Here is a 12,548-nt window from a genome sequence, read left to right as displayed (position 1 = left end):
CTCAAGCTTCCAGTTCTCCTGTCGTACACCCTCAGCCTGAGCTTCCTTGATCAACCTCACAAGTGGAGAATCCATTGATATCCTCATACATTTCACTGGAGTAGAAGATCCAACCGACTTGCGGCTCATGGCACTCGCCACCACCTTTTTTTTACCCAGATGGTAAAGGATCTCGCAGTCGTAATCCTTGACTACTTCCAGCCACCTGCGTTGCCTCATGTTCATCAGCTGATCCATGATGTGTCTCAGACTCTTGTGGTCCTTGTAAATGGTACAGCGGACCCCGTAGAGATAATCTCTCCAAATCTTGAGAGCGAATACCACCGCTCCCAACTCCAAATCGTGCGTGGGGTAATCTCGTCTCATGCGGCTTTAACTGCCGTGATGCGTAGGCTATCACCCGTCCTCTCTGCATGAGGACAACTCCCAGTCCCGTGATGCATGCATCACTGAACACTACAAAATCCTCAACTCCCTTCGGGAGAGTCAAGACTGGAGCCTCGCAAAGTCGCTGTCTGGGGGTCTCAAATGCTCTCTGCTGCTCAAGGCCCCACCAGAAATCTACCCCTTCCTCGTCAGACGAGTGAGGGGTACTGCAATCTTGGAGAAATCATGTATGAATCTCCGTTAGTACCCTACCAGTCCCAAGAAGCTCCTAATATTCGAGGGAGATTTCAGAACCTCCCACTACATAACAGCCTCGATCTTGGCCGGATCGACCAAAATTCCCTCCTGGTTAACGAGGTGTCCAAGGAACTGAACCTCTTGTAACCAAAACTCACACTTCAAGAACTTGGCATAAAGCCATTCTCATCTCAAAACTCCCAATAGCTCCCGAAGATGCTCATCATGCTGCTCTCTAGTCTTGGAATACACCAAGATGTCATCTATAAACAATATGACTGAGTGATCGATAATCGGTCTACATACTTGATTCATCAGGTCCATAAACATAGCTGGCACGTTGGTGAGCCCAAACGACATCACCACGAACTCGTAGTGTCCATAACAAGTCTGGAACGCGGTCTTCTTTGCGTCCTCCTCTAGTACCCTGACATGATGGTACCTGGACCTCAAATCTATCTTGGAGAACCAAGATGCTCCCGACAGCTGATCGAAGAGATCATCGATCTGTAGTAGTGGATAACGGTTCTTCACCGTCAACTTGTTCAACTCCCGGTAGTCAATGCACATCCGGTGTGAACTATCCTTCTTCTTCACGAAGAGAATCGGTGCTCCCCACGGAGAACTCCTCGGACGAATGAACTACTTACCTAGCAATTCCTGCAGCTGGGATGACAACTCCTGCATCTCAGGGGGTGCCAATTGGTACGACACCTTGGTGATAGGGGTCACACCTGGCACAAGGTCGATCCTGAACTCGACCTGTCTCCCCGGAGGCACTCCGGGTAACTCCTCCAGAAACACGTCAGCCAACACCCTGCCAACTGGAACCTCTGAAACCGAACGCTGATCCCTGACTCGAATATCCACCACATACGCTAAGTAACCCGCACACCCATGCTGAATATGCTGGAGAGCCCTTGCAGCTGAGCAAAACCTTGAACCAACTCTGGTGCCCTCGCCGTAGATAACCAGTTCTCACCCACTTGGGGTTCGAACTACCACTTGCTGACCCTCGCAGTCGATCATGGAACCGAAGCAACTCAACCAGTCCATACCCACAATCACACATACTTCCCCCATGGGAATCAGAATCAAATCAATTGGGAAAGACACCCCGAAGATCTCCAGAACACAGCCCCGATAGACTGAAGAAGCAGAAATCCCGTGTTTGTTGGCGATGGAGACTCACAACGGGCACTCAAGCTCTCCTACAGACAAACCGAACTCCCTACTGAACGATCGAGAGAAAAATGACCGACTCGCCCCAGAGTCAAATAATACCAAAGTAGGTAAGGAGTTCACTAAAAATATACCTAATCGTAGATACAAACATGTAAGCATAAAATAAATATAATCAACAAGACAAGGGATATAAACATACCAGCAACCACATTTGGTGCTATCCTGGCCTCCTCGGCCGTAAGCTGAAAGGCACGTCCCCGAGCCTTCGGAGGCTCTGCTCTACCCTGACCCCCGTCAGTAATCCTTAGTGTAGTCGGCGCTGGAGCCTGCGCCGGCCTGGCAGCTATTAGGGGACACTGGGCCTTCATATGGCCCACCTGCTCACAATGGTAACAAAGTGTGACCCCATAAGCTGGAGTCTGCTGCCTACAATTCCTAGCAATGTGGCCATGCTTGCCACACTTGTGGAACCCACTACTAGATCGAAAAACCCCCAAATGAGCCTTCCCACACTTCCCACAAGTGCGGCCATGCTGACCTCCAGACCTAGAATCAGCGGTCTTGGACCGCTTTGGCGGTGACTGTGACTGTGTTGGGGCCTTCTACTACTCTCTCAACTGCAGCTCAATCTCAAGCTCATACCGCCTAGCGGCCTCTTGTAACTCCAAGAGTGCATTACAACGTTAGGTAGCCACAAACTGTCAGATGTCAGTCTTCAGCATGCTCAGATAACGTGTCATCTGAGCCTACTCAGAAGCAAACTTTGGGCAAAACATCGCCCTCTTAGTGAACATAGGGGTGATCTCCGTTACCGACTCCGCCTCTTGTCTCGAATCCAGAAACTCCTGAGCTAGCCGCTCTCGCTCGACCTGTGGTATATAGCGAGGGCGGAACATATCCCTGAACTGCTCCCAAGTAACCGTAGCTCTCTTCTCATCAGTATACGACCCTGTCATCAATCTCCACCAGTCCTTTGCTCCGGACCTCAACAGGTTTAGAGCACACTTGACCTTCTGGTCATTAGGACATGAGCATGTGAAGAAGCATCCATCCACGTCAGATAGCCACCTCATGGCTACAATCGTGTCCTGGGTCCCATCAAAAGTTGGGGGCTTCGTGTTATCGAAGTCCGGGTACTGAAAAGCCCAATCTGCCCCTGCACCTGCAACCGTCACGGCTGTGGAGGTTGCAGCAGCCGCAATCTCAGCAATGGTTGCGTATCTGTCATCAAAATACTCCATCATGGCGGTCTTGATAGACCCAAACATCTCCGGAATCTGACCCCGGACAATCTCGACAACCTCCTCGTGGATGTTCTCCCTGACACGATCCTCTATCAACACTGGCCTATCCTGGATGATAGTCTCGAGCACTGCTGGGGCACCCTGACTTCCCTGTCCTGATCCCGATCTGGATCCAGTCACAAATCGCCTCGTAACCACCATGCTGAAAATATACCAGGAAGATATCAGATACTCCATATAATAACGGGGAACCAACTCCCAACATAGCCCTAGGGGTTGTAACTTCCTTGCTACGCATATGGGTCCTATGCTTTCAGTAGTACGGACCCATACTACCTTCCACATCTACCCATATTTGTATCAAGTATCACCACAACACCCTAACAATATGCATAAGCATACACGATCGCTTAATCCTCACTCCTAGAGGAAGGCTAAACGTCTCATAACTGGCCGACTGACCTCGCACAATTCATCCATGAAACTTCCACCAACCCTGTAATAATGTATGCTAGCCATACATAACGCTGGACCCTATAGACTTTCGAATACCTGATCCTATCCTAAGCCCTTCATTAGACAAGAACATGAAATAAAGTCAAACCAAACATTCTCAGGCTATAAGATCTTAATTATATACAGTTGTGATGCATACACTAAGCAACTACATTAATGATGTCAATTTCATATAAGAGAATCCTCGTCTATCAGGTATCATATAATCAGGCAATTCTATCATGCAGTTCCTGAAGAACCCTAGCCTAGTACTAGCATGTTGTTCTAACATATCACAATATCAAATAACAGTATGGTATTTTGGGGTCTACTTACTGGCTCCGACTGATCGTACACATCAAATCCTCCCTTAGTATTTTGAAAACCATTTGAAAGTCATTTTGAAAATCTTTTCCTTGGTTTGAGACTGGATTCACACGAGTGTTCCTACAATTCACTCAAACCAAGGCTTTGATACCAACTTGTAACATCCATAAAATTCAAGCCAATTTAAAACGTTTTTTAAAACATTCAAAAACCATTAATTATTACAAAGTGTTTTCAAAATAGTTTCATGTCAAAGTATCCCAGAAATCAAATCACAAAATATGAGGAGGTGCACGATCACACTTTTGCCTTCCCGCGATCATCTGATGTACCTGAAACAAAATCAACAACTGTAAACCCGAAGCTTAGTGAGTTCCCCCAAAATACCCGCACAACATATAACACATATACAATAAGAGTATATTATGGGCCCAATCAACCATCAGGTTGGAATACCCCAGGTCCGCAACCATCGGGTTGGAATGCCAACATACTATGGGTCCAAACATCCTCGAGATGGTATACCCTCGTCCTACAACCATCGGGTTGGAATGCCCACATACTAAGAGTCCAATCATCCTCGGGATGGAATACTCTCGGCCTACAACCATCGGGTTGGAATGCCCAGGTCCGTTGGCTCATGCACCAGCAGATGCCTCAATCACCAATCAAACATGTGCACACATATCAAATAACCACATAACAGTCTACAAACAGTCAAGTTTATCTACAAATCACTAAGAATAGCAACATCCTATCTACAAGGATACCGATCTTACAGATCATAATCACATAACAACATCCTACCTACTAGGATGCTGATCTAAAAGATCATAACAGTAACAAAACAGAATAACAATCCAAAGGGCCGGCCTTGGTGCCTTAGACCCTTGAGTATAGTGAGGAAAACTCACCTCACGAGTAGCACTGGATGATGATGTCAAACTCCCCAAACACCACTCCAAACTCAAACACCTACAATCATCATAGGACCAATTCTATCAAGACCCAAATTACCAAAATACCCTCAAGGTCAACTTGGTCAACCTTGGTCAAAGTCAACAGTCCAGGTCAACAGTCCTTGTTGACCCAACTCGTCGAGTGCATCTAGCAACTCGTCGAGTTCCTTTAGAACTCAGAGACCGAAAACCCGAGCCAACTTGCCGAGTTTCCCAACAACTCGTCGAGTTCATGTAGTGTGTAAAAGACGGGCAAACCCTAACCAACTCGTCGAGTTACCGTTCTAACTCGCCGAGTTCATGCAGAATCCAGAAAACGGGAAACCCTCATCCAACTCGTCGAGTTGACTATGCAAGTCGTCGAGTTCCTTCAGTCAATTTCTCATTCAGACGCTTTTAAGAGAAATCAAAGCTCCAAACTATAGATCTAGGATCCTAGGGTGTAGTTATCACGTAAAGTTGCTAACTTTACGTGCATGCAAGGCTTCAAGAAGCTAAAACACTCAAACTAGCTTTATAAGAAGGTTTTGGGCATGGAAAAGTGCCAGGGCTAGATAAAGTCGAGAACTTTATGTTTATGAGTGCCTAGGGGAGTCCAGATCTAATACCACGTTCTCATGACAAACTCAAACCCAAACATGACCCCCTTTTTGGACCAAAATTCCCATAAACTAACATACAAAGAGATCTAGGAAATGGAAAGCCAAGGTAAAGACTTTTTACCTTCTATTGGATGCCAACACGATGTAGATACTGGATCTACAAGCTTCTTCTCATTCCAAGCCTCTAAATCATCAAGCCTCTTCAAGGAATGCACCAAAAAACACACTTAGCCTCACACATACTCAAAATAGGGTTTGGATTGATTAGGGTTTTCTTCTGGCCGTCAAAAGGTGGTAAGGAGGCTGGAGGAGGGACTTAAGGTCCTTTAAATAGGGTGAAAACCCAAAAAATTAGGGTTTCCATGCACAGCCTCTACTCATCGAGTTGGGGTCCTCCAACTTGTTGAGTAGATGCCATAAACCACGCGAGCTAACCAGATTCGACACGACGAGTTGGGGCCTCTAACTCGTCGAGTTTCCATAATAATATGAATAAAAAGCTTCAAAATATATATCTGGGAGTCGGGATGTTACACACCACGACATGGCTTAGAGGAAGGCTACGACATGGCAGCTGATGCAGCCCAAGCCCACAATTTTTAGGATTTTCTCCATATTTAAGCACATAATCTCAAGGATTAGGGCATACTATTTAGCCACCAACTCCCCAACATGAAACCCTAGCCTCTATGCATGCTTGAGAGTCTATTTTCATGATTTGGAGCTTCGCCTTTGGATTTTGGAGACGCTTGAGGAATGAGGAAGTTCACTTTGATGCAAGGAAGAAGGAGCTGATTTAGATCCATCATTCTCTTCTAATTTATGAGCTATTTGAGGTATAAAGCTCATACCTTGGCATTTGATCTTCTAGATTCAAGTTTAGGGTCATTTTTAGTGGTTTTGGGTCCCTTCCATGGATGCTCTTGGAGTTTATGGAACTCTATAGCTTGTTATGGTCCTCTTGTGGTCTCTAAGCATTTGATAATCAAGAAAAGAGTCATGGTTGGAGTTACTTTGTATCCATGTTCAATATTTGGCTTCATTAAGGACTTATTGGATTTAGAATGTAGATCTTCCCTTATTGTGGAGTCCTAATGGATAAAGTTGGAAACTTTATCCATTAATTCATTGAAAAGAATTGATCTGAAGTTGTGGGTTTAGATTTGTGAGCATTAAGCTCTTAATGAAGAATATGATCTTCTTCGAGGAACCATGACGTATCCAAGGGCTTTCCATGTCGTGGTAGAGTCCTACATGTCGATTATTATTATATATATATACATATATATATATATATATATATATATATATATATATATATATATATATATATATATATATATATATATATATATATATCCTTGTATGTTAGGATATATGAGTAGTTGTATGTTGGTTAGAATACCAGGGGTCAATAAACGTCTTGTTGAGTGCCTTAGGGGTTGTATGTACTCATGTAGGATAGCTAGAGAATTCCTGATTTAGGCTTTCTTAATTGTTCTTTGTTTTGTTGTGGCTATAGAGTGGGATCACTTGTTTGACTATCTATCTCACCTCTGATTACAAATAACTATGTATTTATTAGTAATCTGCTAGTAGTGACGTAGAGTACTATATGAGGCCCGGTATGTGGTAGTAAGCTGTTACATAGGTAGATTAGTGTAGAAAATACATGTATTTATGTTCTTGTTTATTTTCTTGTTTGATTTATATGTCGACATATCAAATGGAGGATTGAGGCAATCCTGCTTTATACAGTAGGCCAAGATACCCAGGCGGGCTAACAGTGTGTTGTAGGTCAGGTGCATACTAGTTGTAAGCTATAGGCATGGGAAGGGGACCAATTATAACACATGTGTTTCTGGCTAAGCATTAGTATGATGATGTAATAGTTATGGTCAACAATTGTAACCTATTTTCAAGTAATGAAGAGGAATTACTTGAGTATTATGTGATTTATGTGATTTTGTGTGCATTATACTTATTTATAACGACGTAGTAAAATAATAATAAAAATAAGCGTCAAACATAAAATAATAGATAGACCCAATATCTGTGAAGAAAGTTGAAGTACTCGTAACAAGGATTTTAGGGATACAAGGAACGCTGAAATCCGACTTATAACGAAGAAGTTATGACCTGTCGAAGTTTTGCCGCAAAATCTGCACGACACCGGGAATCGTAAAAAGTGAGTTTGTGATAAAATACTTTTAGCCTTAGCAATCTAAACGAAAGTTGTAGTATACGTTAAATCGAGAACATACATAAAAAGAACGTCCAAATCTGACTTCGTATGAGGAAGTTATGATTTTTCTAAGATTTAGCAAAGCAGTGCACAGTCCAGAATTCGAATTTTAGATCAACCTATTTTTAGCCAACAAAATCTACATGCGAATTGAAGATCTCGTTAATAAGAACTCAATAATATAAAGACAGAAGAAAAAGGACGTCGGATGACAAAGTTATGAATTTTTAACGGACTTTACCTGTCTAGGCCTGTTAAAATATAATTTTAAAAATAAAGTCAAAATTAGCCGACGGAGTCTAAACAAAAGTTGTAGAGTACGTCGCCACCTACGCGTGGATATAAAGAACGTCGAAAATGGAGCTTGTATGCGAAAGTTATGGGATTTAGAAGTCGAGACTATGCTGTTGCGAGGAGGGTGACGCGGCTTAATCTGGACCCTCGCTGGCTCCCTACGGTCCTCGCCTCGGATGCTGAAAGCTAGCATTCGTAAGCGCAGTGTAACACTTCGGATACCTCGCGTACTGAGTACGCCCAGCGTACACCGATGCTACGCCCCGCACACTCGCATCCAGCCTCCTATAAATAGATGCGAGGTTTCCTTCAATTCTTCACACCTTCAGCCTTCTTTCTCTCTCAAACATCTTTCTAAATCCCTCCCCTTCCCTAGTACTTCCTAAGTGCTAGAGGCGATTCCCAGAGCGCCAGAAGGCTCGGAGAAGAAGAGCTTTCGGCTCGGAAGTTCTGCCCCCGCAGAGCCCGGTTTCCTACCCAAACCCCCTAGTAAGTGAGTTATTCTTACCCTACTTTAAGTATAGCTTATGCTTAAGTTTATTATCGTTATTATGAACTTTTAAACAATATATATATATATATATATATATATATATATATATATATATATATACATATTATAAAATATTATATACAAATTTTTATTATAATATTCTTTAACTACTCGCGATACGAGGAATCTGGTTTGAAGGGTCGCATAGGGTTGTTGGATTTCAGAACAACTTATATGCCAAAATGGTCCTTCCCTCCGGTGTTTCATGTCTGTACATAGTGGTTGAAAAGTATTGTTTAACACTTATAAAACAATATCGCTCGTAATTAGTCGCAATAAATATTAGACTAAAATCTAGCGGTAATGATACTAGGTTTCGTCGAAGGAAGATTGAATTGTTAGAAGCGAAGCGCTGCCCGAGTATGGAATCATCACTTTAACAAGTGAGTGCATAGTTACTTTCATCTCATACATATATATGAATTATTTAATATAAATCACATGCTATGTGTGCATACTATCTGTGATCTTGATATCTATGCTGAATGAACAAAATATACATGTTTTTTTTAATTTAAAATGTATATGTATTTTGTATCTATAATTATGATGGGTAGATGATATAGATGATGAAATAAAGAATGAGAGGCCTCGATGTTTAAGATGATCCAGTCATCGAGCGGAGTATAGATGACAACCACGAACTATTCTAGACAGTCCAGTGGAACCCTAGCAGCTCGCAACCTATAGGTGTTTTTGAACTAAGTGTTCACCAGGTGTACTCCATCTCCCTCATGGTTGCCTTATTTGACATATATTGCTAAGGAATCCCCTAAGCAGTTTTGTCATCCCGATGAAAATCCTTAGGCTAGGTCCCTTAATTTAGATGCTTTAGAGATAGAAAGTGAGGATAACGGGAACGGGTAATTGGGTTGATTGAATTGATGAAATTAATAAACTTAATTATTATGGGTTGAAAACCATATGTGCTCACCAGGCTCCCAAGCCTGACCCACTCAGTTTCTTGTATACAGGTAGTGGAAAGAGAGCATAGGAATGATGATCTGATGAGAGATCAATAGATTATAGGCCACTAGAATAAATAGATGTTGTAAGGCCTATGTTGTTTCTGTTTATGCTTTTGATCTGTATTGACAATGGGATTCCCGAGATTTTTAATATAATGAAAATACATTTCTTCGGAAATGCTTTGATAAATTCTTTATTATATTTTTTGGAACAAATTCTGCAACATATTTCTTCAAAAGTATACTCCAATTTTTAAATAAAGCATAAACAAATCGATCTTTTCTGGCCGTGAAATTGGGGATGTCACAGTTGGTATCAGAGCATTAGTTTAAGAAAACTAGGAATTTGTAGGATTTCTAGACTTAAACTTAGAATACTAAGCGATGATTGTGAGATAAGTGTCTACTATATTTTAGACACGAGCACTAGCTTATTTTAGGAAAGGTGCCAAAATTGCTTTTATGTGCTAAATGATTTATGTTATAGCTATAAAAATGCCTTATATGCTATTATTTGATTGGATCTATGGTATGTTGCCGACCGGATCTGGAAACTTTATGTGTTCAGAATTCTAAACGTATATTTTAGGAAAGGTGCCAAAACTAGCATGTAACTTTTTGGAGTGACAAAGAGGATTAAACGTCAATCGTAAACAAAGACCTATATTCGCCTACTTTGGTGTATAGATTGACATGGCGAGAACCCAAAGTGGATTCAGAAACGCTAATGGAAATGCTAATGCTAATCAGCAACTTGTGATTGAGCGTGCACCGGAAGTAGCAGCTGCACCTGAACCAATCACAATGGCAGGAGTCCAAGCAATGATTAGGGATATGATGGCTGAACAAAGAGAGGAGGTGAGACAAATGTTGCATGATAGGGATGAACCTACTGTACCCATCATACAACCTGAACTATCAGATTAAGGAAACTATAGTCATAATGTCAGTCAAGCTGCCACAAGTAGGTAGAAGAAACCACCCCAGTGGAGGAAATGATGGACGTGGGTGAAAGTACAAGGATTTCATGGCATCTAAACCACTGAGTCTTTCTGGAAGCCCAACATCGGTGGAAGTCATGGATTGGATCTCCGAGATGGAGATGAAGTTTGAAAGTTGTGACTGCAGCAATAAACAGAAGACCGCTCTCACGGTTACAATGTTAAAGTCAGGAGTACTGAGCTGGTGGAAGCTACTAGCTGATACCATGCCCAAAGGAGAAGCTAGCAAGATGTCTTGGGAAGACTTTTTTGGTGTAATTGAAAATGTAGTATTTCTCTGAGCAGGATCTACTGGAGATCAACAACGAATTTCAGAACCTAAAGACGGGAAGAATGAGTGTCACCGAGTATGCTGCAAGTTTTACGGAGAAGATGAATCTTGTTCCTTTCTTAGTTCCGACTGAACTCTCCAAGGTCCAAAAGTTTGCTAACGGATTGCCAGCGGACTTTGGTCCGATGGTCAAGAAACCACTTTGAAAGCCGCCATCTGGGCAGCTAAGAATGTTGGGATCCAGATAAGACAAAAATGGTTATAGAGAGCTGAGGTTAGCGAGAAAAGGAAGTTTGACGGATCGTCAAGGTCCAACAAGAAAAGAAACTTCTCGAAGTCTAGTTCTAAGAAGTTTGGAGGAGGAGGAGGTGAAGCAAGATGATGCAAGAAGTGCAAGAAGAAGCACTTTGGAAAATGTGACGGAGAAGTGACTTGTTACAAGTGTGGGAAGACTGGGTATTATGCCAATGAGTGCATATAAAACAAGAGGGTGTGTAATGGGTGTAACGAAGAAGGGTATATTGCAAAGGGCTGTCCAAAGAAGAAAAAGGAAGCAAGGCCTAATGTTCCCACGAGGCTAAAGGCAAGAGCATTCCAGATGACCCTGGAAGCAACAAAAGATGCAACACATGTCGCTTCAGGTACCTTTCTTGTAAATGGATTGCCCACCAGTTTATTGTTTGACTCTAGAGCAAATTACTGTTGGATTAGTGTCTAAGTCCATAACTATATTTGGTTTGTACTTGACCGGGTTGTGCATGGTCCTTTTGGGTTGCCTTCACCAAAGTAACTTGACTAGAGGAATATTAGAGAAAGAGGTTATTATGGTTTATTAATATATTATAAGAATAATATATTAAAAGAAAAATCATATTTGTTTAATTAACATTGGTCAAGAATTAATTGAGAATTAATTTTGTGATCAAAAGAAGTTAATTGAACTAGGGGACTGAATTGTAATTATGTGATAGTTACAAGGTTGGGCAAGGAAACCCTAAATGATAGGGTGGACGAATTCTAAGGATAAGGCCTTAAGAATTTGTCCATAATGGGGATTCTAGATTTATCTTATGGGCTGCTTGGTGACTAAGTAACCAGATAAGAATAATGACTGAAACCCTAATTCCTCCACCTATATAAGAACCCCTTGGGCATGAGAATTCGGCTACACCTAACCCTAAAAGTATTAGAGCTGAATTTCTCCTCCCCCCTCTCTCTCTCTCTCTCTCTCTTGTTTCATCCAATTGATTTTGGTGTTTCTGATTCATTAGAGGCACAACATTTGAGGTGCTAAAGTTCTCAAGGCTTCAAGATCTACAATCAACAATCAAGGTAATCATCTAGATCTGTTTTGTTATGATAATTTCGAATTATATACACTAGATCTAGGGTTTGTAAGTCTTGGATGAATTGCATGTACAATAGAGAAACCTAGATCCAAGCATTAGGGTTTGCATGAGCACATAGGATGTTTTTTTGGCTCAAACCCATCAGTGGTATCAGAGCTTTGTTTGGTTTCTATTGTATTGATGCCTTGTATGTTCATTCATGCTTTAAAATCATTTTTTGGGCTTTCTGTCTGATGAACTCGATGAGTTCCATTGAGAACTCGACGAGTTGGATGAACTCGACGAGTTCCAATGAGAACTCGACGAGTTTAGCTGTCAGACAGAGAGATTTTCGGGATTTCCTGCTGTTTTGGTTAAGGATAATTACCTAAATCGTTTTGACTAATAAAATCCGAATTTTATTACTTTTTTATGATTATCCTTACCAAATC

The sequence above is a fragment of the Lactuca virosa genome, chromosome 7 (genome assembly GCF_052849685.1).
Source record: "Lactuca virosa cultivar CGN04683 chromosome 7, Lactuca_virosa_CGN04683_v6, whole genome shotgun sequence".
Taxonomy (NCBI): Eukaryota; Viridiplantae; Streptophyta; class Magnoliopsida; order Asterales; family Asteraceae; genus Lactuca; species Lactuca virosa.
The sequence above is the reverse complement of the archived record's forward strand: the minus strand, read 5'-3'. Positions refer to the sequence as shown.